The sequence below is a fragment of the Aplidium turbinatum genome, chromosome 9 (genome assembly GCF_918807975.1).
Source record: "Aplidium turbinatum chromosome 9, kaAplTurb1.1, whole genome shotgun sequence".
Lineage (NCBI taxonomy): Eukaryota > Metazoa > Chordata > Ascidiacea > Aplousobranchia > Polyclinidae > Aplidium > Aplidium turbinatum.
Genome location: NC_137480.1, coordinates 24983128 through 24990168, shown reverse-complemented (window position 1 = coordinate 24990168; position 7041 = coordinate 24983128).

Below are 7041 nucleotides of genomic sequence, written 5' to 3'. Positions count from 1 at the left end.
ATAAACTCCTTAAAAATGGCATTGCAAACTATCCAAGACGTCCCAGCGAGTAAATTAGTTCTATTTCAGAGGATTAATTTGCTAGCGGGGGTCGTACAATTGATGTCAATTTTCTTATCATCCTTTAGGTCCTGCTCTATGCTCTCAACTAGTGGTGGATGGAAAGGTTTTTAAAAACTCTCCATTGCCATGTAAACTTTGAATCTCTTAAATCATCGATTACAGGTGCTCAACTCTTTTACTTTAAATTTCCCCTTGACGAAGGTTTAAACCTTCCAAAAAACAAAGGATCCAAAATTGAGCATATGTCATACACTTAGTCTTGCCATCGGTTTCCTTTAGCCTACATTTACATGCAATTTATGTTTTCCTAAATGGAATTTGTTCCCGGTTGAGAATGATGATAGAAAGTAAGGAAAAACTCAAAATAGGTTATTTATTAACAATACTAACCTGATTACGTGCAAAGAAAATTTTGTCGGAGTTTCAAAGTCTTGTGTGAAGGCAGTGTAGTATTCAGAATCCGCAAAACCACACAACATTTTCAATCACACATTTTTGAAAGTACGGCAAATGCTCAAAGTGTGCTTTGAATTAATCAAATGTTTTGACAGTTGTGGAGGTTATGCTTAGGTGACCTATTGTTTCGCTTTATTACTTTGGCCGGAAACTTGTGTATTCATATGATTCATCAATTCATGACCGATAAGTTGAATTGTTGCGTGATGATATCATCAATTCATGGCAGACCTAAATCACCAATTCATTTATGTTGGTTCTTATCACGCTGTATTTCGAGTATTAATTTTGTTCCAGCATTTAAACTGCAGTATTTGTAACCAAATTGTTAAAGTGGTAGCACACTTTAATTTGTAGGCGGCTTGGTCTACCCATAATAACGGACTTTGTCTGCAAAACACTCAGTTCATTTCCCCGAATTGTTTTTTTAAAAACTACAGACTCAGGAAACTGTTCACCTAAGAAAATATTGTCTTTACTGTGCGACTTTATGAACTATAGAGTGTTGCTGAGTCTCATGCATAAAACCAATTACATGTGATCCACATAAATTTAAGTTTTTTTACATTTTTTTTAATAACCGATACGGTAATCAACTTAAACGTAAAAGTGTTAATATCTTTGATAAAAAATGTTTCATTTGCAACCTGGGTTTGAGCATTGTTTCAACGTATAGGAACATAATACTAGCATAAGAGTTAGCTACTAATCCATCAGTTAAATTATTCATAAGGTCTGTTATTATGCAATAATGACAAACGCTTTTACAAATAAAAGCGTTTGCTCTGTTCTTTACAGTGAACATCAGCGGATGTATTTTTATTATCTCCCTCTGAAAGTTGAAATGATAATGAGAGTGGACAGATCAGGGGCCTCAATGAAAACCTGGGTTGTAGAACTAGGCCCCTTAAGTTTCATTTTGTGGAAATTTAGTTATCGTCTAAAACATGTTGTATGATGATCGATGTATGTCCCGGCGCTGAAATTGATTTAAAAAGCGGCTTAATTTCGCTATAACACGCGCGTTGGTGTTTGCATAGAAATAAACGAAACATCGTTGAAAAGACTTTAGCCTCCTTCACCTGAAAAGTCTTATTTTGGACTTCTACTGGACTGGACTACGTAAGTAGTTCTTCAACTCAGGTCTTCATATGATCTGTAGAGTGACATTTCTCAAAAGCTTTGTTTTGTTATTGCAAACAGTGAGTAGATAGGCTACAGTACATTTTTATCGAAGATATTTTTTTTTCAAAAGGAGATAGGTTTAAGTAAGAGAAAGAGAAAGGTTTAATCAGGAAATTTTGACAAAGGCATCGTCATTTTGCTGTGTAAATGATGTTATAGCTACGATGGGTAACCAGCCTACTTCTTTTTTAATTTTTAAGCTGTCACAAAACTGATCTTTCTTAGGGGCAAGATGTTTGAAGCAGTCTGGTAAGTTGTGTTTTACGCCATTCTTTGCAAGCAAAACCATTCAAATGGTTTATTTTTTTAATAAAAATGTGAGCAGCATTGAGATTAGTCACCAAAATAAATCAATTTTCAGTCTATGTCTCACCTGTGTAACTCCAGGTACGTTAATTTAATTGTTGAGTTGAGGAGAGCAATTGTTGAGCAACAACCAAAAAGCCTATGATGAGGTTGGGTCAAACAACTGCACGTCTAGACACAAAGTTAAATGTCCCGGATGAACTTTGAGGGAGCTAAACCTCACAATAAATTTGGTTTAAAAGACAATTGTGACGTATCTATAGTGTTTGTTTCTGTTTTAAATACGTATCGTTGTGGTCAAAGCCTAAAGCGAAGACAACAAAGTGTTGAGCCTATCAAGTCTCGTTTCTTTCTGCATAGGCTATATGAGCCGTTTGATTTTTTCATGCTTGATTATTGTATTTCTTTAGTCTTTTGAAAAGTTTATCATCTGCAGCGTAGCTTACTGCCTTACTCTAAACTGAACTTAATATGATTTCCCATTTAGTCTTAAAAACTTCGTGCGCGGACATTTTGCCGAAAGACATTTTTCCGAATGGACAAATTGCCGAAAGGACTAAGGTTATGAACGATAGACTAAAACACATTGTGGAGAAGATCGATACATGTAACACAAAAATGAGTTTCGACAAAATGTCTATTCAGCAAAATGTCTTTCGGCAAAATGTCCTTTCGGCAAAATGTCCGGGTACCAAAAACTTTGGTTGATAAAATACATTTTTTTATGATTTTTTCCGTTGTTGCTTTTTCAATCTAAAAGTTTTGATTTGGCTCAATTTAGAATAACGCTGTTACCATGAATTGCTTTTTAAAATATTTTTGTGGCCGTCATGATTTGAATGGTTACGTAGATATGATCTAATAAGCATCACTAAAAATTGCATAAAAATATAAAATTCATTTTATTAATTGAAGCGCAGTTGAAATTCTTGGTCCGCATTACGAAATGTGATTCCTTCTACTTTTTTATTTGTGCGCTTACGACATCTTTGAATCCTAATTGAATTTCAGCAGAACATGTTTCCAAGATGGAATTCCCATCATTCAAATTTCCCATTAATCTTTACTGCATCCACGTTGCATTTTGAAGACGGAATAAAGGAACCGAAAATAAAACAGCAGATATCTTGAGATGGAACTTTTTGTAATAATTTGCATATTGTTAATGGTCTAACATTGCACAATACTTTACTTTGTATCTTTTTTTTTATCTTAAAGTCGAATAAATTCAATAAATCACGTTGAAGGAATGACAGTTGTTAAATCACGAGGATTTCAGTAAGAAGGATGAGCCGGGCCGCCTGAATCGATACCTCGATCTTGTCGTTTGACAAGGACTTCTCCTCTTATGACACATAATTTAGTTTTGTGAAAATATCGTTGAGAAAAAAACAAATAGATGTTTTCTGATTCACTAACCCTTTCTGCTTTGTTTCATTTAATCTCATGGACGTCATTATCTTCGGGGACGTCACGTCTTCTTGGCCTTTGCTTCCATTTTTATGCCTGGGTTTGCTTTGGTGGTCAACGATTGAAACAGACTATACTGAAATTGTAAATCAACTTTCCTTCCTTTAATATCACAGTTGCACCTCAGATAATGAACAATGGTTCGGTTCAAATTTGTGAGTTTGTGGTTGTTTGTTTTTGAAACCTGAGTTGAAGAACTACTTGAAAAAATCCAAAATTGAAGAAGTTCAAAATACGACTTTTGACAAAAAGAAAGTTAAACTTCTTTCAACGTTGTTTAATATTTTATTTCTATGCAAATACCAGCATGTGTAATAGCGAAATTATACCGCTTTTTAAATCAGTTTTTTGCGCTGGGCAGCCGTTGACCATCATACGACATGTTTTTAGTATTAACTCAACTTCCATAAAATGTGACGTTGCTTTACAACTCAGGTCTTCATACTTTTTGGGATCTCCGTATTGAATTGGCTTGTAGCTGCTTCATTCGTAATTAAATATTTTTCTCAATCAAGCAAAGTAAGTTCCCTTTTAAATAATTAACGTTCGATATATTCCCATGAAATAAAACAATAAAACAATTTCAAGTGATTGAAGCTAAATGCAAGGAAAAAATTTATGACTTTCCTAGCGTCTTGAATATGCCATTTCAACTTCCTGTTTACGTCATAAAAAACTAACAGCGTACAGTTGCGTCACAATAAGTTTTTACTGACATCTTATTGTTGGTGTCTAGATTTACGTTGTGTGACTGTCTCCAAATACTACGGGAGTGTTTATTAGACAAGAACAACTGGCTGAGTCACAGCAGTATTTCCTTATTTTGGGCAGAAATAACGTTTCTTTTAGCAGCCTCAAAATAACTTTGGTTGTTGGCCATTAGTCGGTTTTATTGTTAGTGACATTCCAATCAATGTTAAAATAGCTGTTGAAGATTATTTGCTTTCGTCTTCTTTGAAGAAGAGTTCCTTGGATTGCTTGCTCGGAGTTTCAGTTATTGTTTCCAAATTCCCTGAAGTCGGTTTGCAATCACGAACGCTTGTAACTAGTATTGAAACCATATGCCCTCTCAGGGCTGTGCAGTGTAGGCTATGTGTTGCTTTAGCATGTGTGTCTGTAATAGGCATATGGTACACTGTACGTAAATATGTATTAACATCTTCAGGTATTTTTGATGAAATTTTGAAACTTATAAGTTTTCAAACAAAATTTAGAATTTATGTTTCGTGTGTTTTGGAACCAAATCAATTGCCAAGGCCTTTTCGGTGATGGCATTAGCATTTGTCTATTGTTTTGATTACACGGTCTATACAGAAATAGGTCTGTTGATATATCATGCATCATGTTTGTGCCTGTGATATGTCATCTTGCATGACTTTCGACATTCCAATACGATAACATCTTTGCATGGCAACTCTTGTTGATCTTTCAGGAAGAAGAAATGAAGCATCAGATGTCACTCAAAGTATGTCTTCATTTCAACCTGTGCTTTCCACTTAACGTGAGCACTTTGTATAGGACTCAGTTGGACAGTTTCCATTGCATTGAGAATAGCTTTTGGCTTGTTTCCAATGTCTTTCCTGGAATTTTAATCAGGAAGACAAAACAAATGACACGGAATAAGCCATATAAATGTTTATTTAAGATTATAATTGGAGCTGACTCAAATTGATTTATTACTTCCAGGGCGTTAGTGCCAAGTCTCATTTGAAGCTCTATCAGTTGCAAAAATAATGAATTCTCAATCCCCATCGCGTCATTTGACGAGGCATGAGTCTCAACCGTCCACGAAGAAAGGTAAAAATAGCTGTGTACGTCGTATCTGCCAGTCAGTTTGAAACGCATGGTCGGTGTATGATAGAAGCAAAGAAAGAAATTGTTTGAATTTTTTTGTAGTGTCATCCCACAAGAACTCGCACTTTGTGAATATCGAGCCATTTCAATCTTATTTACCGCTTTCTGTCGTGATAAATCAAAAGCGATCATTATTGAAGCAACTTCTTGATTCACGTTATTGATGCAGAATCTGCACAGAAGCATTTCTTTTCACGAAATCAACTACCAAACTCTACGTAGATGCAATATACAGTACAGGCGTATTCAGTTCAGCAGACATAGCCCTAAAAAGGACCGTAAGCATTTCTCTATAGAGGAGTGCACTGCTTGTCTGTAGCTTTTGACAAGGGCTATAGTCGAAGGGGTGCCACTCAATAATTGACGCATGTCTTTAAAACGTCAAAATGCAGCCACAGGCTCTTGAGCGGTGTCGAACCGGCGCCCCATCGAACGTCAAACCGGGGCTGTTACCCCTTGGCCATGCAGCTGACGTGCACACGTATTACATGCGCATAAAACAACCATGTTTATGAAGGTGGAGAAGCCTTAGAAAGAAAAGAAGACTCTTCAAAAGACTTGTAGCATAAAACTTGATTTTGCGACGCGGCGCACTATTTTGGGACTTCCGGGAAAAAAACCTTTTCATGTTGAGTCACCCATAAATCGGCTTACTGCCTAGTTTGGTGTTCGACGATTCATTTCCTAATATGGTGTAATGGCAAGCTGCAACAAAGGTGATGTCAAAATGTTGTCTACTAAAGGGGAAACTTTGTGTCAAAAGTGTAGCCACTTGGATCTATCTCGGCTTTGCTTTCCTTGTTGAGACAAACATGTAGCCACTGGCATCAACATTGTTGCAGCTGTTCCCAGTCTGAAAATCAATTCTTTTTTTAATTAAAAAAAATTCTGTAAACGTTGAATCAATACAAAATAGAATCGAATTGCTAAGTAGGTTGCCGTTAAGAGCAAACGAAGATAAAAATACGATTGGTTTATTGTTTTCGAAACACGTGACGTTGGTGGGTACCAGCAGTCAACGGTAGGGTGTTGTTTGGAAGCTCCGTTTTCCAGGTTTATTGTTTTTAGTCAAAAGTAGCCTAAAGTTGGGAGTTGTCTGCATAGACTTATGACGAGATAATTTGTTGCATTCTTCAGACTTTTCTAGATTTTACCAACTTTTGGTAACTGTCTAGATGAAGTTTTTCAAAAATAATATTTTAACGTCTTTTTTACTGTCTTCCCCAGATCACAAATTTGGTTTTAACATTATCACTTATCAGTGTTTGAAAAATGAAGACAATTTGATTCAGAAAATTTTAGTCAGACTGTTAGCCGCTTGCTTGATTGAACGGTGTTCAAAGGCAGTAAAAGCTTTCATATCATTACGAGTAAGCAAAAATGAAAAAAATCTTAGAAAGTTTCAGTTTGACAGTAGCAGTAGCGATGTTCAAAATGTGACAAATAGCCCTAAGACCGCAACGCCATTTCCTTCATTGTTTCTACCCCTAAAAAATTTCCATGTGCTAGTTGAAAGACCCATTTTGTTTTATTATCTACCTTGGCCTAAAATTTATAACAATTGAAACACTTTTGCGAACTTCATAGTTCAAATCAGAAAAAAAAAAAATTTATTCACAAAATCGGAAGATATTTAAAGAATTACACTGACCCAAAATTTATTATCTGTTGATCAATATTATGTCGAGATTTGTTCTTCGTGATGTT